This window comes from Adiantum capillus-veneris, chromosome 23, assembly GCF_014529385.1.
Source record: "Adiantum capillus-veneris isolate H3 chromosome 23, ASM1452938v2, whole genome shotgun sequence".
Classification (NCBI taxonomy): domain Eukaryota; kingdom Viridiplantae; phylum Streptophyta; class Polypodiopsida; order Polypodiales; family Pteridaceae; genus Adiantum; species Adiantum capillus-veneris.
This window is the reverse complement of record NC_140953.1, coordinates 103,184,587-103,207,278: the sequence shown is the minus strand read 5'-3', so window position 1 is coordinate 103,207,278 and position 22,692 is coordinate 103,184,587. Positions and strand designations below refer to the sequence as shown.

At 41.1% G+C, this 22,692-nt stretch overlaps 1 pseudogene; it reads left to right on the top strand.

The window, feature by feature from the left end:
- Window positions 1–13,437, top strand: part of LOC147428267 (uncharacterized) — a 56,298-nt pseudogene extending 42,861 nt beyond the window's left edge.
- Window positions 13,438–22,692: the final 9,255 nt, after the last annotated feature.

Here is a 22,692-nt window from a genome sequence, read left to right as displayed (position 1 = left end):
AGGTTATTCTTTCTTACCACTTGGAGTGACCATAATAGGTTTTACATGTGGGTTTGGTTCCAAGCTCCACCACTTGTCCAAGCTAACTCTATTGAAACAGAGAGAGAAGCAAAGGTCCACCACTTGTCCAAGCTAGGCTCCATTGAAACATGGAGAGAAGGATGCTCCACCATTTGTCCAAGATAGGCTCCATTGAAACATGACGAGAAGCAAGGTGCACCATGTCTCCAAGATGCTAGGCTCTATCGAAAAATATTAAAATCACGATATGTCATAGATGAGCGGTTTACATTCAAGGTCCAACACTTGTCCAAGCTATTATTGCTAGTAGCCTGAGTGGTTTGGTCTCAAGATTCATCACTTTTCCACTCTATGTCATTATATTAAGAATATGTGGATGTTAAGGTCCACCACCAGTCCAACCTATAAGGCTACATCTTAAAGGTTATATTTTCTTACCACTTGGAGTGACCATGATAGGTTTTACATGAGGGTTTGCTTCCAAGGTCCACCACTTGTCCAAGCTAACTCTATTGAAACATAGAGAGAAACAAAGCTCCACCATTTGTGCAAGATAGGCTCCATTGGAACATGACGAGAAGCAAGCTGCACCGCGTCTCCAAGATGCTAGGCTCCATCGAAATACATTAAACCCACGATATTTCGTAGATGAGGGGTTTACATTCAGGGTCCAACACTTGTCCAAGCTATTATTGCTAGTAGCCTGAGTTGTTTGGTCTCAAGATTCACCACTTTTATTAAGAATATGTGGGTGTTAAGGTCCACCACTTGTCCAACCTATAAGGCTACATCTTAAAGGTTATTCCTTCTTACCACTTGGAGTGACCATGATAGGTTTTACATGGGGGTTTGGTTCCAAGGTCCACCACTTGTCCCAGCTAACTCTATTAAAACATAGAGTGAAACAAATGTCCACCACTTGTCCAAGATAGGGTCCATTGAAACATGGAGAGAAGGATGCTCCACCATTTTTCCAAGATAGGATCCATTGAAACATGACGAGAAGCAATCTGCACCATGTCTCCAAGATGCTAGGCTCCATCTAAATAAATTAAACCCACAATATTTCGTAGATGAGGGGTTTACATTCAAGGTCCACCACTTGTCTAAGCTATTATTGCTAGTAGCCCGAGTGGTTTGGTCTCAAGATTCACCACTTTTATTAAGAATATGTGGGTGTTAAGGTCCACCACTTGTCCAACCTATAAGGCTACATCTTAAAGGTTATTCTTTCTTCCCACTTGGAGTGACCATGATAGGTTTTACATGGGGGTTTGGTTCCAAGGTCCACCACTTGTATAAGCTAACTCTATTGAAACATAGAGAGAAACAAAGGTCCACCACTTGTGCAACCTAGGCTCCATTCAAACATGGAGAGAACGATGCTCCACTATTTGTCGAAGCTAAGTCTATTGAAACATGGGGGGTTTACGTTTAAGGTCCACCACTAGCTTGTCCAAGCTATTATCGCTAGTAGCATGAGTGGTTGTATCTCAAGATTCACCACTTTTTCAGTCTATGTCATTATATTAGGAATATTTGGGTGTTAAGGTCCACCACCTGACCAACCTATAAGGCTATATCTTAAAGGTTATTCTTTCTCACCACTTGGAGTGACCATGATAGGTTTTACATGGGGGTTTGGTTGCAAGGTCCACCACTTGTCCAAGCTAACTCTATTGAATCATACAGATCAGCAAAGGTCCACCACTTGTCCAAGCAAGGGTCCATTGAAACATGGAGAGAATGATGCTCCACTATTTGTCCAAGATAGACTCCATTGAAATAAGAAGAGAAGCAAGCTGCACCATGTCTTCAAGATGCTAGGCTTCATCGAAATACCTTAAACCCATGATATTTTGTACATGGGGGGTTTACATTCAAGGGCCACCACTGGTCCAAGCTATTATCGCTAGTAGCATGAGTGGTTTTGTCTCAAGATTCACAACTTTTCCACTCTTGATCATTATATTAAGAATATGTGGGTGTTAAGGTCCACCACTTGTCCAACCTATAAGTCTATATCTTAAAGGTTATTCTTTCTTACCACTTGGAGTGACCATGATAGGTTTTACATGGGGGTTTGGTTCCAAGCTCCACCACTTGTCCAAGCTAACTCTATTGAAACATAGAGAGAAGCAAAGGTTCACCACTTGTCGAAGCTAGGCTCCATTGAAACATGGACCGAAGGATGCTCCACCATTTGTCCAAGATAGGCTCCATTGAAACATGATGAGAAGCAAGCTGCACCATGTCTCCAAGATGCTAGGCTCCATCAAAAAACATTAAACCCACGATATGTCGTAGATGAGGGGTTTACATTCAAGGTCCAACACCATTCCAAGCTATTATTGGTAGTAGCCTGAGTGGTTTGGTCTCAAGATTCACCACTTTTCCACTCTATGCTATTATATTAAGAATATCTGGGTGTTAAGGTCCACCACTTGTCCAACCTATAAGGATATATCATTAAGGTTATTCTTTCTCACCACTTGGAGTGACCATGATAGGTTTTACATGGGGGTTTGGTTCCAAGGTCCACCACTTGTCCAAGCTAACTCTATTGAAACATAGAGAGAAACAAAGGTGCACCACTTGTCCAAGCTAGGCTCCATTGAAACATGGAGAGAACGATGCTCCACCATAGTTCGAAGCTAAGTCTAATGAAACATGGGGGGTTTACGTTCAAGGTCCACCAGTTGTCCAGGCTATTATCGCTAGTAACATGAGTGGTTTTGTCTCAAGATTCACCACTTTTTAACTCTATGTCATTATATTAAGAATATTTGGGTGTTAAGGTCCACCACTTGTCCAACCTATAAGGCTATATCTTAAAGGTTATTCTTTCTCACCACTTGGAGTGACCATGATAGGTTTTACATGGGGGTTTGGTTCCAAGGTCCACCACTTGAATCATAGAGAGAAGCAAAGGTCCACCACTTGTCCAAGCTAGGCTCCATTGAAACATGGAGAGAAGGATGCTCCACCATTTGTCCAAGATAGGCTCCATTGAAACATGAAGAGAAGCAAGCTGCACCATGTCTCCAAGATGCTAGGCTCCATCAAAATACCTTAAACCCACGATAATTCATAGATGGGGGGATTACTTTCAAGGTCCACCACTTGTCCAAGCTATTATCGCTAGTAGTATGGTTTGGTCTCAAGATTCACCAGTTTTCCACTCTATGTCATTACATTAAGAATATCTTGGTGTTAAGGTCCACCACTTGTCCAACCTATAAGGCTATATCTTAAATGATATTTTTTCTCACCACTTAGAATGTGCATGATATATTTTACATAGGGTTTTGTTCCAAGGTCCACCACTTGTCCAAGCTAGATCTATTACATATATATTATACATACAATATTCAACTAGATTCCCTACCTATCATGTCCAGTAGCATGGATTCTCTAGCTTTAAGGTCTACCACTTGTCCAACCTATACTCTCTCATGTAAGGGAGATCTCGCTATAAATTCAAAACCTTCCCGCCTAAATTTACAATTCAAAATCTGATCGCCTAAATTTAAAATATCCCTCCCAAATTTTAAATATCCCGCCTAAATTTTAAAATATCCTGCCCAAATTTTAAAATTCAAACTTTTTTATAAAAATTTAAATTTTACCACTTAAATTTAAAATATCCCACGCGAAATTGATTTTAAATTCAAGTTTGCCACAAAAAGATATCATTATACCACCTAAATTCAAATATGCAAACCTCAAATCATTATATTGTACATAAATTCAAACAAATTCAAATTAACAAGCCTAAACTGATATTAGTTTGCATAGATATGAATTTATCACACCTAAATTATGTCACCATGTTAGAGAGAGTGGTTAGAGAATTTGAACAAGGTCCACCACTTGTCCAACCTAGATACCAAGAAGGATTGAGTGTACAAGGTATTGTTTGGAGGTCCTTATAGTCCACTGGTCTCAAGGTCCACCACTTGTGGTAAGGGTCACCAAAAAGTGTATATATTCATCCAAAGAAATACACGTATTTTTGGTCTACATGTCCTAGTTTCAACCATTTATGTCCATTAGGTGTATCACTAAACAACACTACTATTTTTGAGAAACAGAAGTTACAATCGTATCTACAAATGGATTAGAGGAAAATCAGCTCAGCATACATCCAGAACTCGCTACAAGAATCGACTTTAACAGATCACGCAAGTAAGTCTTCCATTCAAGTTTACTAGTATTACAATGTGTTAGTTATTTGTGATATTTATGTATATATATATACTATGTGTGCATATCGTAATTAAGTGTAATTGTGTATCTGCATTATGTATGAGTATTACAATGAAATAACACAAATATACATACATACACATAGATAACACAGACGCACACATACATGAGCATGTATTTTCAAGAGAGAGATAGCAAGATACAGAGAGAGAGAGAGAGAGAGAGAGAGAAATACCTGTTTTCTAGAGAGAGGAGAGAGAGAAAGATAACAGATTTCACTGTGTTTATGTATGTGGAAGAGAGGAAGACGATGTATGGGAATATGTGCACGTATTTTCAAGAGAGAGACAAAAAGATAACAGATTTCACTGTGGTTATGTATGTGGAAGTGGGGAAGACGATGTGTGGGAATATGTGCATGTATTTTCAAGAGAGAGACAACAAGATAACAGATTTCACTGTGGTTATGTATGTGGAAGAGAGGAAGATGATGTGTGGGAATATGTGTATGTGTGCGGGGATATTTTTAAACTACGTGTCTCTGTCTTTTGACGAGAGAGTGTGTGTGCAAGAAGAGTTACAGAGAACCATCTTCTCTATATGGAGAAAGAAAGAGAGTGAGAGAGAGAGAAATACCTATTTTTTCTCTATTCATGAGGTGTGCAATGTCTCCTGAGAAGAAGCTATGCCCGATCCTGCCCTTCTGGAAAGCTTTGCTTACGCTACTGTTTCTTTAACTTGTGCCCGAACTTTCAATCCTGTGCGCTCCACCTGTGTGTTGTGTACGATGCCGGGCTTACTCCTCTACGTGCGCGTATACTCCAACTGTGTGCGATCCGTGTGCGCTTTCTATGTGTTTGCTGCTCGCCTGCTTTCTCTGTGTGCGTTGCTCGTGCGCTCTCTCTGTGCCTAATCTTGATAGGGTTTATTAGAATGCCATGTATGCTACAAGTCCATGTTTTATCATAGGATTAAAAAAAACAAAAGCAATATAAAACATTAACCAATTCACACGGCCAAAATTAAAGAAATCATGGTTGAAAATATGCAAAACATGCGTAACTCTATACTATGAATTCACTTTTAGAAAAAAAAATCATTGGGCGCCGCCCCTTGACCCCGCCCGGAACAATATCCCAAAATCAGCCTCCCAAGCCCCACCATCGAGAGCGCTATATTCCACATCCCCATCAAGAGCGCTACCCCCAAACCTCACGTGGAAGCACTATCTTGTCACTCCATTGTGGCATTGCCCTAAGACCCCGCATCTGGAGTGCTAAATGGGAACATTCTTCATTAGTGAAATTTTGAACATAAATTATATTTAGCATATACTTAAATATAATACAAATATTAACATATTAACTATACTACTAATTTACTATAGCATTTCGAGATTATGTCCCATACTATATTTAAGGTGCCAAAGGTTTGGCCTTATGGTCCTAGATTTAGCCAAGTGGTCAACACATATAGGACCAAGTGCACACTGTGCCACAAAACTTGGCCACCACTTCACTTGCCAAAGTTTAGGCCACATGGTCAATCCTAAGTTTCTAATGTTCTTATTATGTCACCTTTTGCCTCGTGGAAAACCTAGGCTTGTTTTCACATACTCAGGCACTTCAAGCCATAATAAATTTTCATTACTCTTCGGCAACCCTTTTGTTCAAGTCTTTGAAAAAACGTTGTTTAAGGCCACCCTAAACCATTTTCATTTAGGGGTGTCTAAAACTAGCTTTTTGGCAATTCGAGAAGAAAATGGTCAAAGTTTTATACTTAGTTTTAACCACTTGACCAATTCAAATATTGGAAAGCAAGGTCTTGTAATACTTTTCTTTGGACATCACACATTAAAACTAGGTCCCTCACTTGTCCAAGCTATGCTCTAATACAATAAAGGGCTTTTGGTTTCAAGATGCACCACTTTCCCAACCTTGATTCCATTAAAGAAGCTAGCTCTACTTAGACATTTAATAGCAAGGTCCTGTAGCAGTTCACATTGAACATTTTCCATGGCAGCTAGGTCCACCACTTATCTAAGCTATGCTCTAATACAGTAAGGGGGTTTTGGTTTCAAGATCCACCACTTGTCCAAACTTGATTTGGGAAGCAAGGTCCTATAATAGTTTGCTTTGGACATTCACCATTACAACTAAGTCCACCACTTCTCCAAGATATGTTCTAATACACTAAGGAGGTTTTGGTTTGAAGGAGAACCACTTCTACGACTTTGTTTTTGGAAGTAAGGTATTTACATAGTTCACCTTGGACCTTGGACATTGGATACTACAACTAAGCCCACTACTTGTCCAAGCTATCCTCTATATATAGCCAAAGAGTTTGGGTTTCAAGATTCACCACTTTTCCAACCTTTCTTCCATTAAAGAAAGGAGGGGCATTATAACTAGGTCCACCAATTGTCCAAGATATGCTCTGATATAGAAAGGGGATTTTGGTTTCAATAATCCACCACGTGTTCAACCTTGCAAGACTCAAGGGATACTTGGACATTGGAAAGCATAGTCCTATAGTAGTTGGTAGGTGGCAGTGGGTATAACAAATAGGTCCAACCTATGCCCTCATATAGCAAAGAGGCTTTGGTTTCAAGGTCCACCACTTGCCCAACCTTGATTCCATTAAAGAAATGAGGGGCTACGTAAACATTGGCAAGCAAGGTAGAAAGGTCCTAAGGTATTTCACCTTGGATATTGGGCATTATAACTAGGTCCACCACTTGTCCAAGATATGCTCTGATATAGAAAGGGGATTTTCGTTTCAAGGTCCACCACGTGTTCAACCTTGCAAGACTCAAGGGATACTTGGACATTGGAAAGCATAGTCCTATAGTAGTTGATAGGTGGAAGTGGGTATTACAACTAGGTCCAACCTATGCTCTCATATAGCAAAGAGGCTTTGGTTTCAAGGTCCACCACTTGTCCAACCTTGCTTCCATTAAAGAAATGAGGGGCTACGTAAACATTGGCAAGCAAGGTAGGAAGGTCCTAAGGTGTTTCACCTTGGATATTGGGCATTATAACTAGGTCCACCACTTGTCCAAGCTATGCTCTGATATAGAAAGGGGATTTTTGTTTCAAGGTCCACCACGTGTTCAACCTTGAAAGACTCAAGGGATACTTGGACATTGGAAAGCATAGTCCTATAGTAGTTGATAGGTGGCAGTGGGTATTACAACTAGGTCCAACCTATGCTCTCATATAGCAAAGAGGCTTTGGTTTCAAGGTCCACCACTTGTCCAACCTTACTTCCATTAAATAAATCAGGGGCTACGTAAACATTGGCAAGCAAGGTAGCAAGGTCCTAAGGTATTTCACCTTGGATATTGAGCATTATAACTAGGTCCACCACTTGTCCAAGCTATGCTCTGATATAGAAAGGGGATTTTTGTTTCAAGGTCCACCACGTGTTCAACCTTGAAAGCCTCAAGGGATACTTGGACATTGGAAAGCAAAGTCCTATAGTAGTTGATAGGTGGCAGTGGGTATTACAACTAGGTCCACCACTTGTCCAACCTATGTTCTAATATAGCAAGGATGCTTTGGTTTCAAGATCCACCATAATTTCCAACCTTGATTCCATTAATATAGCAAGGAGGATTTGGTCTCAAGGTTCACCACTTGTCCAACCTATGCAAACCTTTTCCATGTTGTAGCATGATTTTTTGTTTGAAGAGTATTTTTCTATAACTATGGATTTAACAATGTAATCTTTTTCACTTACAGGATGGACTTTGAATCTAAGGAGAAAGTACATATGATACTTGACAATGAAATTGTTGGTATTGGCTGTGTGTGTAGAACAGATCCAGATTCCACTTGTGGTGGTACAAAGATAGGGCAAGGAAATGTCTCCATACTAGTGGAGGAATGCTTGAAGGATGTGGTCCTACCTTTTCCTACAATGGATACTTCATCTCTCCAAGGCTCATTATGGAGTGCTGTTCGATGGTCAAAGATTCTTTTGCAATCTTTTGTATTAAACGGGAACTTAATTGATCCACAGGAAAGCTACAATGGTGATGAAGAACATGATCATTCTGATCCTCTAGTTACAGATGCAATACCTATGACAAGCCCAAAATTTGAAGCAATGATTCGAGAGTCTTGGAGAAATCAGAGGGTCCTTTTAAAAGATGACACAATGATGCAAACCTTCAATGAAGGGACCATCTTATATGTATTTCCACATGATTATGTCAACTTTCAGGAACTTAGTCCTGATTGTGTGGGTGTGGGTATTGAAAGAGAAAATGCAAGCATTGATGATGTGGTTGAAGTGGGTAGCATCACTTTGCTAAAGTGGCCCATCAAGCAGACAACAATGTTGAATGGGAGACCATTACAACGATTTGTTCCTGTTGATGGCATGCATGCTACATATGAGGATGTATCCAACGATGACAATGTTGGAAAAAAACTTGATGGGAGTAATGTTGTCCAATTGTCAAGGAAGAGACGATACACTTTCATGAACAGGACTCAAAAATCAAAAGCAGCACCAGCTTCAACTTTTTACCTTTCAAACAAATCAATTCAAAGGGTATCATGCATTGATTGTTGTGCACAAAAATGTTGCCAGTTTGCAGATCGTGATATGGTGACAAGGTTACGACAACAATTTTGGGGAGAGTCTCAAAAATCACGCACTAATTATGTTTATGATGTTCTTTCTATATGTTATCAGAAAGATGAGAAGTCACGATACCAATTCAGGCTAAATGGCTCTATTGTTTGTTGTAGAGCATGGTATGAGCTACATGGAATACCAAAGACATCATTTTATCGATACAAGGAGAACTTTGAAAATGGTGTGCGCCAATATGTACATGGGAACACATGTACATTGAGAAGGGGACTTCAACATACTAGTTTAGCAAGAGCACTACTAAATGAGTTTGTGGAAAACAACTCTGAGAAGATGCCACATAGAAGTAGAACACTGCTAGATGGCTCAAGAGAGACTCAATTGGTGATTCCATCAACATACAAACAAGTGGATATTTTATGTGAAATGAACACGACACTTGACCAAATGGGCTATGAGAAGAAGCTATCCCAATCTTCTTTTGGTAGAATTTGGAACAAAGAGTACCCACATGTCACTTTAACAAAGACGAGTGAGTTCTCTAAGTGCAATATTTGTAGCTCAATCAAGGCAAGGTTAGAAGCTAAACCTTCTCTTGAAGAGAGAGCTCTTCTCTTAAGGGAGAGAGAAGTTCACATGGCACAACAAAAGAGTTGCAGAAGCCTATATTATGCATGGCGCACGTATTCAGAAACTCAACCACAAAAATATGTATGCATAATCCATGATAAGATGGATCAAAAGAAGACTGCCATTCCTAGATTACGCATTGTTTCCAAGGGTGTGGATTCAGGATATAATCTGCAGGTGGCATTGATTGGCATGATCACTCATGTACATGGAGAAGGTCATTACGGACACTTTGTCTTGAATGGTTTGTGGCCAGCTGATCCAAATCTTACAATTGGCTCAATTGCTAATTGTTTACATAACCTAGAGATGATAGATAAGCATCCTCTTGGTGATCTAGTAACAAATGGACTTCCAAGGAGCAATATTTCACTACTACATGCTTTGAACTCAAGGGATTCTTTGGACTACCATAACTTGAGTGATGGAAAAGAGCCCATTGTGCAGTCGTCAGAAATTGCAGAAGAGGAATTGGGGTCAACATTTCATAGATTGCCAGAGAACTTGTTGCTTCAATTGGATAATTGTGCAGGGGAAAACAAAAATCGATACTTATCTGCCTATTTGTGAATGCTTGTTGCAAGGGGTGTTTTCAAAACCATCCAGATGGGATTTTTAATGGTTGGGCATACACATGAGGACATAGACGCCATGTTTAGTAGGTTTTCAGAGAAGCTGAGAGTTACACAAACCTATACTTTTCCACATTTTATGGATACATTACGAAACAACTCATCTTCATCTCCAGCTCCATTTTTTCTCACAAAGATCCCCGATTTCAAGCAATATTGTGATGGCTATCTTTGTGATGGACAAGACATACTTGTTGGACATTCCAAACCGCTTCAGTTCAGGTTCTTTATGCAGGATGAGACACCAATGATGCAATATAAGGCACATGCAGGTGTATCAAGTTGGAGTGGAAGTATTCGCCTTTGGAAAACAGACACAGAAGGCAAGCCAATGTTACCACATGGAGATCCACCTCTAGTACAAATGGCGGAGTATGTCAAGGCCCACGAAGAAGTCATTTTGGGGCTAAAGAACTATATAAAATTTTGGAAAAATTTAGGGAATGGTTCAAGTATTCCGCGATATTATAGACCCGTGATAGATTATTGGAGTAAGGTAATTGAAGAGATTGGAAAAGCAATCATATCAGAGGGAGTCTTGTATGAAATGTTTTGGCCAAAAACTCAAGAATATTCTCACCTACAAAGCACTACAATGAATTTGCAACAAGGAGCAGAAAGATTCCTAGGCCTTGAAGAGTTGAACGATCATTTTTGTGGGCCTCAACGAGATAGGCCAAGGGAAGAGTTTGACCCTATGTCTCATGTGCACCAAGGTGACTTTCTTATGCTTGTTCCGAGTGACACAGAAATCTATCCAGTGTGGCTTGCAATGGATTTATTTGACATTGATAATGAGCCTACATCACCAAACTACAGAAAACTCTTGATTCAATATTGGGCACCTTGCGCCAGAAAAAGTGGGATGACAGATACTCAAGCTTACAGTAATTGCTGGAAGGGTTATTGGGTTGTCAACTATAAGGACCCACAAGTGTGGGAAAATGTAGATGCAATTGTTTGGTCCTGGAGACCCAACAAAGAAGGACCATTTTCTAGAATAAAGACTCCAGAAAGGCATGCTCTAAAAGCCAAAGAAGGCCTCACTCGTGCACATCAACCACACTTGGATCAAAGTTCAGATATGGTATCAAATGTGGAGTAGAATTATGTGGAGCTTCTATTGTGACTATACTAGTCAGTTTGTAAACAAAATCTTTTTTGTATCTTCCTTTGTTTTATGTAATTTATAGTTATTATTCAAATCCATGTGTTGTACATCCTCTTGACTTTTGGTGTTTATCAACACCACAATCCTATGAGATTTTCACTTTATTTACTAACCACACACCTCAATTTTTCCCACTTTAAGTGGAAAATTCCCAAATTACATGAATTTAGTCGATTTGGAGATTCCCATAATGTGAGATTTTTACCAAAATATCTAATATGGTCTTTTAACTTGTTGAGAGCCTTCCTGAGACTAGTCTTTAAATTAGATACCCGAGAGCAGTTCAGTCTCTTTTTGTGGGGGCTCGGGGCCGTGGAGAAGTCGACCCTAACAGAGCTCTTGGAGTACATCCTAGGGGAAACTTTCAAGATCCTGGATGTGAACCCGATAGCCAATCAATTTGAGCTGACTTTTGTAGAAGGAAAGAACTTGCTTCTCTTCCCAGATGTTACTCAAAATCCGAGTAATGCGTCATTAGTAGCTATTAAAAAGGTTGCTCTCCAATGAGAGGGTAACAGTAGAGGCTAAAGGGAGGCATGCTATGTTGGTTAAGACCGGCACCCACTCCTTATTATGGGAAACTAAAGGTGGCTCGAGGTGGACCGATCTAGCAGGGGGAGGAACACTTTCTCTTTATACAAACACCCAGAACAGTGACACGCCGCAATCCCTTTCTTGTTGAAATGCTCAAGGGGGGTGCCAGAGGGCTAGTTACTTGGGCCTTGGGAATTCCGCCCAACAAGATCCGGATAGGTCACGGCTGATAGAGTGGGTAGCAAAAAGAGTGAGGTATGACCCGGGGGCCGAAATCCCACTAGGAGCAAAGAAGGTGCCAATCCTCGGGTCTCTCTACGAGGATTATATCCTCTATGTAGATGCAAGTGGGATAGAGCCGATCCCATTGAACCAATTTGGGGATGCATTAGACGACATTATACGATCACAAGGATATCACAATGTTGTTATTAGGAGGAGATCTATAGGGATATTAGTGCAAGGTCTAAGGCTTGATTATGGGGAATCCATAAGGAAGAACAAAATAACAGGTTCAATGCAATACCTAATGAAAATTGATCCTTGGCCTCGGTTCAAGGAGGACAAGGAAGGATGGGAACGAGGAGGTTGCAAGACGCATTAGGGAAAATTTGGACTCACAAAGGGGCCCTTTAAGGAGTTTGACTTTACCTCTCTTTACCAAAATGGGTGCATGGATAAATTTTTGCAAACAAACTCCAAAGTTGGCGAAGGTTTGACAGTTAGAATGTCCTCTTCAAGCTCTATCTACTGATATATAGCACGCCATGAGATTCCTCATATTTTAGAAGATTCTTGTTTGATTCACTTAGATTCTGACAGAGTTGTCACATCATAGGTGAATAAAAAAAAGGGATCTTCTAAAATATGAGGAATTTCATGGCGTGCTATATATCAGTAGATAGAGTTTGAAGAGGATATTCTAACTGTCAAACCTCCGCCAACTTTGGAGTTTGTTTGGAAAAATTTATCCATGCGCCCGTTTTGGTAGAGAGCGGTAAAGTCAAACTCCTTAAAGGGCCCCTTTGTGAATCCAAATTTTGCCTAATGGTCAACCACGTGGAAGGCGTGGATGATGTCAATAGTGTCGATAGTGCCGACAATTTTGAGGTTTTATCTAGTAGGGAATACATGGAGGGAAAGGATGATGAGCCCAAAACGGGAGGGTGCCTTCCATCCAACACGGGAAGGGGGACGATCTTGGAAGAAGAACCGACCGTGGAAGTGAGTGAGGATAAGCCTCTGGATAATCAACTAACCCGCCCTGAAGTGGAGAGGGCCCTGGAATTCTTAAAGCAGTATATGGAGCTTGGGGAGGCCTATCGCAAGTAGGAGATATGGATGGAGGACCAGATGGTTCAGTGGGTAGAGTCTCGCATCAAGGTAAGGGAGGGCCTAAAGGAACAGGTAGGGGGGCTATATTTTCAGACAGAGAAGGCCCCGTGAAAACAGGTTACATGTTGCCACCCTTATTCCCTAGTACTACCTTGGCTGGCCTACCTTAATCCTCTATTGGGCCAGTTGGAATCTGGATTATCTAGGTTGGTTGCCACCCCCTCTTGATACAAAGAGCTCGTTAATCTTCTCAATGAGGAGATCAAGGCTATAACCAGCACATGTTACCTAATCTTTTGATTATTTATCCCAGAGGACTGTCCATATTTCTACCGTAGATGCCCCATGCAACACCTCTTTTCCACCTCATATGTGGAGCTTCCCATTTACTCAGGACTCGTGCCAAAGAACGGCTTTGGTGCAATCACCCTAGCCAACCTAAGATGCAGCCTTAAGAGGGTCATTCAGTGGGTTATCAACCAGCTCGTTCTCTCCAATGAGCTTACCTTGGAGGAGATAAACATGGTGGCATGCCGGGGAGGCCTACCAGTCTGGGTCCTTCGGGTCCTTTGTTATGGACAAGTGGGGAGAGGAGTGCCCCAAGCCCCTCCTGAAATGGATTCTCTAATGTGCACTAGATGGGGCCAAATTGACTAGTTAGATGGGTACCATCTCATTGAGCATTAAGCAGGTAGACCAGACATCCCCATCAACTGACTTGACTGGATTTCAAAGGAAGGTATTGGGGAACCCAATACTACAAGAACTCGCCCTTTTTCACGATAATGTGGGCTCAAGGAACCCGGTCTATCTTCCCTCCTGGACAAAGCCATACAACAAAAGGACAGAAGAGAAGTCTTTGCCGGGAAAACCACGCAACCTATACCACAACATGTTTCTTAACTCTCGTATACTCGCCTCCCATGAAGTTTTCCTTCTAATGCATCTCGTTTTTTACTTGGAAGATTCTTGCTTGGGGATCCCAATGAGCCTAGAGAATGATGGGTTGGTCCACCTTACTCAATGTTGCAACTATCTTTTTGCCCTCCATTCGTTGAATGCTTTGCTCAAACAAACCAGTATGCACTTGCTAGGGCTCAAAATCCCATTAGAATGAAAAATCTGAGTCACCCCCCCCCCCCCCCCGAAAGCTATTGAAATGCTTAAGGCTATTGGCACTATCGACACTATAACCACCCCCTCAACAACCTTATATTTAACTTTTGTATGGGCTTAAAAGTACCAAATGTGAAACCACCTTCTTTCCTTGATGTTGTCTTTCTCTTCTATTTGTACCTCATCAAGAACAGCCCACGCCAAGCACCATCAACTATCATGTGGGTTCATCATCCCCAATCCTATCTTGGTTGTCTTATTCAATCTTTTTACGGAGGGATCTCTCATATGGTTTGTTTCTTTTAGTCTCAATAGTCCAGCTCTTTGGGTTACACGGTGTCTTTAAGTATATTATGGACTAGGCCACTATCAATGTTGTTTATCAAATGCTTGCTGTCCTAAATGAGGCCAGTAAGAGTAAGAAGGCTGGGTCTGTCTCCCTTAATGATGAAGACTACCAAAATCTCATCACTGACGTGGGTTACTAGGTGTGGGACCGGGTTGTGGGTCACCTGGATGTTGGACGCACTGAATGGTGGGCTAGACAAGCTATATTGGAGGGCCTTATCAAACTCAAGGAATAGGCTTCCACTCCGTTTGTCTCATCCTATATGTGGATATCGGATAAAGATAAGGCCTAGGTGTTTGCCGCTAGAGGAAAGGACCCACCAGTTTGCCATTCAGGGTATTGGAGATTCCTTCTTCTTGCATGCCTTGCTATCATATCCGCACATCTCTTTGTTTGGGAGGTTGTGTTCTTTAAGATTGCTAGTGACGACGACTATTATTTTGATGCGCCTAACCACTCAAGACGTATCGTGAAAAAAATCATCTCTAGTGGGGATAAACTGAGCTTTTCAATACCTTATAACCCCCTAGTTCTCATTGTTGCTTAGTTTCTTGTAGGTGTCTTGATCTTCCCATCGGCCACCTTCCTCATCCTCCTCTTGTCTTATCAGCCCTTTGATAAACCAGTGGGACCCTCACCCTAATATAGATAGCCTCCTCTTGACTCATGTTACTATTTAATATATACTAGCTGTGTACACTTATGATCTATTACCATACATATAAACCCACTCCAGTTGGGGAGGGTCCTGTAGAGGGAAAAGGGGAGCGTGGGCCTCTACCAACCCCTTTTCCAAGTTTCCTCCTAGTGGAGGCCTCGGCGCCTTCATCCTCAGAGCCTCTTGTGTCCTCTATCCCCTTTTGTATTATTGTAAACATATAAAGGGGGTGGTAAAAGACAAATATTAGTTATGAATGAAAAAATAGCTCTCGAATGGGCACCTAGACTATCCAACGAGGATTCTCTGAGGAGGCAGTCCTTGAGGTATATAGCCATGCACTCCTAGGTGCGTCAGCATCTTGTTGAAATGGCCTCTACCCAGCTAGCATTAAAGAGACCATATGCTGCCTAGAGCCAGTGGTATGACCTTACCAGCACGCCCAAGGTCCCTATCCAGGCATTCAATAGGTCTCTTACATACAGAACCGCCACAAATGGCCCAGTGTTTCTAGAAAGAGGACGGAAAAAGGTATCATCTATCTAAACCTCACCCTATGTAATAGGGCAGATACAGCACCCTCCCTGGAAGCGGGTAGCCAGCGGGTGTCGTCTAGCTCCCAATAGCTTCCTTTATTCCACCACCGAGCGATGGCTATGCCCATCTAAATCAAGACACCTGTATCTCTTTTCTAGTGAGATTGCAAGAGCAATCCTAATGGCAGGCATATGGTGGCCAACACTTTTTGCAGATGCCAAAGAATATATTTGAAGGTGTGATGCTTGTCAACGAGCAAAAATGCCAACACGTGAAGATAGCATGCCCTTAAGAGCAATGATGGGGGCTAGAGCTTTAGCCAAATGGGGTATAGACTTTGTTGGACCAATACAACCACCTGCTTATAGAACCCAAGCTCAATATATCATTGTAGCTATGGACTATTTGACGAAGTGGGCCGAGGCTAAAGCAACTCAAAAGAATGATGCCAGAATCACTGTTGCGTTTTGATATGAGTATGTATTCACGAGATATGGACTGCCAATAAAATTGTCAGTGATCGGGGAACTCATTTCCTCAATGAGGTAATCGAGTATTTCCTTAATGAGTTTATGGTCATCCATAACAAATCAGGTCCCTATCACCCACAAGCAAACGGATAAGCTGAGCATACGAATAAAATTCTTAGCTCAGTGCTGACTAAAGTGGTTAGTTGAGGAAGGACGGACTAAGAAATGAATCTCCATGTTGCTCTATGGGCTTATCAAGTTTCATTCAAAGTAGCTTTAAATGCTACACCCTTTAACCTTGTTTATGGTCTTGATGCCATACTTCCAATAGATTTCCTATTGCCAACATTAAGGGTAGCACAGAATCTTGAGTGGACTGGACATGAATTGTGAGAAAGACTTGAAGATTTGGAAAAGCTAGATGAGCAAAGGCTAACTGCTGTAGCTCACATCCATGCACAAAAGAGGAAACAAAAACAGTTTTTTGATTCCCACCTAATCACAAAAATCTTCAAGAAAGGGGACTTAGTTTTAGTCTATTCCCTTAAGCAACACATTCCCAAGTTTAAGAAAAAGGAAAATGGACCATTTATCATTGAAAATGTATCTCCAATTGGAGCCATAAAATTGTCCATCGTAGATGGTGAACCAATGGCTAACTGGATTAGTGGATGTCATTTAAAGAAATACAATTTGCCGCTAACCAATGAATTGCTAGAAAGAATGCACGCAGCCAAGCAAAGAAAAAATAAACGACAGCAGGTTATTGATGAAGTCCAAGAGGAAGCTCGACTTTGGGTACTCAAACGTAAAGCTACTCTGAAGACTCAACAGATTCCCATCAACACTGTGGAAATAGATGATTGACAATGAGAATTACCAAAAGATGCAGTTTCAACATATGATGACTGGTTAGATGGAATGGACCTGCGCATCAAAGTACAGCTCAACAATCATAGCACCAATGTCTTAGTGGGCCTTAGTTATTCCACGTACAAGAAGGAAACAAGTCAAGCATTTACAGTAGAAATAGCGACAATCAAGGGATGCAACAAGAACCCAACCCCAACATTGGGAGTAGTGAACTTGAACGTGATAGTACATGGATGTTCATATCCTCATCAGTTTGTATTGCTTACCAGATGAACACATGAATGAGATGATGATTCTTGCAATTCCCTAGATGCGAACATACAAAGCAGTACCAGATTGGGATACAAATAAGCTAAAGCTATCACCTAAAGGAGGGCAACTCATTGTTCCAATTGCACCAAGCAAGGACGAATAGAAAAGAAGCAATCATCAGACCAAACCACAAAGTAGTCAATCTTCTCCATCCCCTCGACAAGCAGATGCTACAAGTATCATGCAAAGAGTCAGGTAAATTTGGGTACCAAAAGCACAGCTTAAGGATAATCCTATTCAAATATGGGTGCCAAAAACTTCACCAACAAAACAAAAGAAGGTTCCAAGAGTTAAAACACGGAGACGAGCATCTCCGAGCAAGGAACATAACATGAAATTGGTTTGGAAGAAAAAGGAGCACTTATCTTATCCACAAACGGTAAAACCAATCAAGCAATGGCGAGTTAAGTCTCAAAAGACTCCACCACACCATACAACACCAAGCAGACCAAACTACCAATGGTGAGAAAAAGCTCGACAACATTTAAGAGTGCTACCAACAACTCAAGCAATCAGCGTGCTGAAGCATCCTGATGGTACAATCAAATAGAGAGCACGCAAGCTACAAGATTTGCTCTTTGGAAGACATCAGCAACAAACCTCAACATCAGAAACCCTTGAGTTAATTACTCAAGACCCAACTCATGCACAACATAGTGGTATGAATTGCATTGATCTTCAAATCATGGTAGAGCCAACCACAGCTATGCATAGACACCATTGTTCAACCCATGCACACAGTCGTCCTGGAGTATGCCATCTAGGAGGGGTGGAAGGGCACTAAGTACTAAGTAATTAAGGGCAATGTTTGAAGAGGGGGGGAAAAAGCTCGATGTTAACGTGTGATGTTTTGCAAAATTACCTAATAGTGTCCTTATAATTCATCATCAAGGGAAAATTCACTCATAATATTTTCCCAATGAGTGTAAATAGTGTATATACTATCAGAAAATCATCAAAAAGTAGTCCTTTTTGGATATTTTTAATCATTTTTATTGATAATGAGACTTAAAAATAGAAAATTCCAACAAAAAATAATAAAACCGTGTTTTTAATGGATTTTCTTAATTATTGGATTTTCACTTTACTTTTTTAGAGCATTTTGCTATTTTCTTTGATTTTTTTAATAAATATATCAAAAATTAATAATAAATAGTAGGGAAGCTCAGATGGAAAAAAGGAAGACACGATGGTGATCAGAAAGACAAGGCAGACAAGCACAATAATTTTCAATGAAATCAGATGATGGAAGCGAGAAGCCTAAATTAGGTGGCCAGGCCTACTTTTGCAAAATTCTTGCAGAACGAGCTACAGGAATCCGATCAAGAAAATTTTTGACTCTAACATAGATTTCACGGCCTAGTAGGACTAACGGAGGAATTTGGAAAAAATTGGTTCGGGAAGTCCGGGTATAGATATCCAAGATAGGCTAAAACCACCTCATTTCCACTTGCAACCTTTGCAGAGAGAGCTTTCGACCTCTTTCTCACGTCTTTTCCGGAGTCCACAGTTGCCCGTTTTCAGCGCTGTCTCACTTGAAACATGAGGGGTAAGTTCTTTACTCGTCAATGATTCATTTTGTACGGCCGGTAGCTAGTCTAAACTCCTAGAAAAAACCCTCGAAACCGAGTAGTGCACGAAGACCTATGACCAAAAATTGACCATAGCGGCCTGTCAGCCCGAACAAATCAAATGGGATTTGTAAGGTCCCGAACTCGCCAATACCAAGATCGAGATGGGATCCTTGACATGTCTCTAGGTCTGATAAAAATTAGAGTCTCTAAACAAGAAAAATCCAAGGAATAGACCTTCACCATTGACGATGGCTTGGGTCTAAAGCATTAGAAGAAGACCTACTCCTGTCTCGTAGCAAAAACGGGACAACATTTTAAAAGTCCAAAAAACTATTTCCGCCCTACATTAGGAAATTTCGGAGGTCATTTGGAGGGCCATATGAAGAGAGAGAAAAATAGAGTGCGTCCAATGAGCATGAGAGCTACGTTACGTAGAAAAGTACGTGGAAAGACTCAAAAAATAGGAAAATAGCCTAAAAACTTGGATTGTGACATCGTAATATCCTTGCTTTTATCGAGCTGTTAGGTGCTTGCCAGTGGTCCCACTGCTGATATTCTCTTATGGTCATTAACGTACTGGAGGGTGACCATTAAGCCCGCACAAGATATTGGAATTCTAAAACACTTTCCCTCCATTAGAATGCTTTCAAAGTGAATCTCCCTCCACTAAATCTTTTCTCTGAGAGCTATGGCTTCCACGTCTTCTCGCCCAAGAAGCTCTAGGTGTTTATTGTCTCTCACACCAACAACCAACAGCTGCACTTTGCCTAGAAGGCCAAGTAGTAGCATATCCTCAATTACAATATCAACTTCAATAAGTGCAGAGAACCAATGGGTTGGAAAAAGGATAAACAAAGGTTCATGGGTCCTCATGCAACCAAGAAGACCCAAGAGGTCTAGTGGTATCAATGTTTACCGCTCAGCATGGAAGGCCAGAGTGTTGGATTTCAAAGTTGAAATCGGCAAAAGATCTGTAAAGGAAGTTCTTGTTCAGCATGTGTTTACCCATCCAGACGTGATAGAAAACGGTGGAAATGTATCAGATATACATCAACCACGTTGCAATTGTAAGTACTCTTGACATCTGAACTTCGTTTGATTTGTAATTTCACTTATTGATACTCTCATTATAACTTTTCTTATATATTTTGCAACGTTTATCCCTCTTCTTATGAGCAATGTCTCCATTCTTCACAGCTCCATTAGATTTGTCATTTTTACTTATTGATACTCTTAGTTTAACTCTTCTTATATATATTGCAGATGTTTATCCCTCTTCTTATGAGCAATGGGAGCCTGTGGAGTGCATAATAGGCCTCTTCCTTGTTGTTCATGCCCACATTGGTTCTCTACAGTATTTAGGGAGGAGCAGCAAAAGCCTAGCTGATGAAGGAATATTTTCTTATGACCACTTCTACCAACTCAGCTCAGGGAATAAGAATGGCATGTTGGTGAAACTGCCTCTACCAACCGATTGGAACACTCTGGACTGGCCAGTTCCCGAGGAAACAATGGTGGAGGCAATGCGAAGTAAGCTCTACAAGGATATACAGAGGTCTCTGCGTAGCTCTATTCCCACCAAACTGGTTAGAATTGCAAAATTTTGTCCTGTTGCACTCTTCATAGAGTTGTTTCATAGCTACAATATCCGTCCGTGTTACGAAAACTATGTTCATGTGCAAGTCATTTCAGCAATCATCCTGTGACAAACTTCTTGACAGAGGATGGTATGTAAAGGAAGAGATTGGCTTACGGTGCGAGGTCACGCTTGATACTCTAGTTATCAAGTACATGATTGCAAGCCAATCACTGTTAATCTCCTTTTGGTATATCCGATCACAAATGCTCAATGGTAAGTACATTCCTATGGACCAAGTTTTCGCAGGTTTGGAAGATAATCATGCTGAGGATGTGAAAGTGATTGATAAAGAGCATGGCCTAATGTTGGTGGTTACAATAAGGGAGCTATGCAGTCTTCTGCAGTTGCGGCATGACATAATTGAAGAGTCAATCGACAGGGAGGGACCTATCAGATTTTTCCTTTTTCCTAGGTGGCCGTAAGGTGATGCGGCGAAGGGAAAAAGATATTTTGTGCAAAGAGTTGGATGGTCGGGTTGAAATAGTGTCAATGTAACAGAGATTCTTGTGAACCCAAGTGTATACGAATGACTTTCAATACATGAGGTTTTTTGAGCTCATTTGTCAATTGTGCCCTGTGAATATAAGTGTGCTTGAAATGCATTTCTTTAGCATGTCAAATCTCTCTCTCTCTCTCTCTCTCTCTCTCTCTCTCTCTCTCTCTCTCTCTCTCTCTCTCTCAATGTTAGACAAGACAAAGACATGATAGAAGAGTCATCTTAATTCATTAGAAAGTACAAACTTGTCCGTGAACAATGGAGTGAGATACAATTTCTGTAAGTATGGAATCAGAATGTCTTCAAGGTAAAAATCAAAGGAATGCCCCTTGAAAGAAGGTGGTGAGATAGTTGTTCCCGGTGGATTTAGTTCTCCCTTTTCAGGAGTATCATCAATCAGTAGTGTATTAGTTGCATCAAAGGGTACACCGATTTGGCTAAATGGTTTGTACAAAAGAGGTAAATGTGGTTTTTTAGGGTGGTAGTGGCCCTCGACGGTAACACATTTTCTTTGATCATACAAAAAGGCAAAATCTAACGTGTGAGCTCCGCATACACCGCAAACTATTGTAACTAGTGGTGACAAGTTTTGCCTTTGCATTGAAGACCATATGGAAACTCTGAAGCGTGGAAGAAGAAACTGAATAAATTCCTTGGTTCCTGGACAAACCACAACTTGACAAGTTCCCATCCGAAACGTTTGCAAATCCTCAAAGGGTTCTGTGTCACCGAGAGGCACGCACATCAGCAGCAATCCATTGAGGTCCAAGATAATCAACCTCTGTAAAAGTTGACAAGTACATATAAGTAGTTAGAAGCTGAACATATTTTGCCATACTTGAATAGACATTACCGGAAAAATCGTATCTATAAGTAGCAAGGGTCCATAATGGGTCTCTGTAGTGTTGTTGTCGTTGTTGCTCTCCTCTGCTTTAGCTTCATCATTCACATCTTCATCAAGGGTCTCCCCCATGGCTCTTTCTGCATCATTCAAGGTTTCCTCCAAGGTCTTTTCCTCTTCCTCGGTTGACCGGCTTGCATCATCTATCCTTGCCTCATCCATATCACTTTGCTCATCCCTAGGCCTGCTTTCCTCATCCATATCCTTTTGCTCATCCATTGGCCTGCTTTCCTCATCTTGGGTTTCATCCATAGGCTCTTTTGGCTCCTCCACTGGCTGACTTGGCTCTTTCATTGTCTCCTCCAAAAGCCCCTCTGGTTGTACACTAGCACCTTCCATATGCTCATTTGACCTTTCCTCATCCTCGGCTCTTTCATCTTCAGCTGAAATGACCCCCTCGGCCCGTTGTGATTCCACTGTATCGGATGCAGGGGTTTGTCGTGGTGGCACGTCATGTATTGTCATATCAATTGTGCGGTCGTCCAAGCCGCTATCTTCAGGTTCTCTGGGGCTCGACATAGTAAGCAGGTGTTGTATTAAACTTACCCGGTATCTTTGCAAATAATCATATCTGTAGTTTTTTAAAGCACTCTGCAAAATTGAAAGACCACATGGTGAGAATTCTTGTAT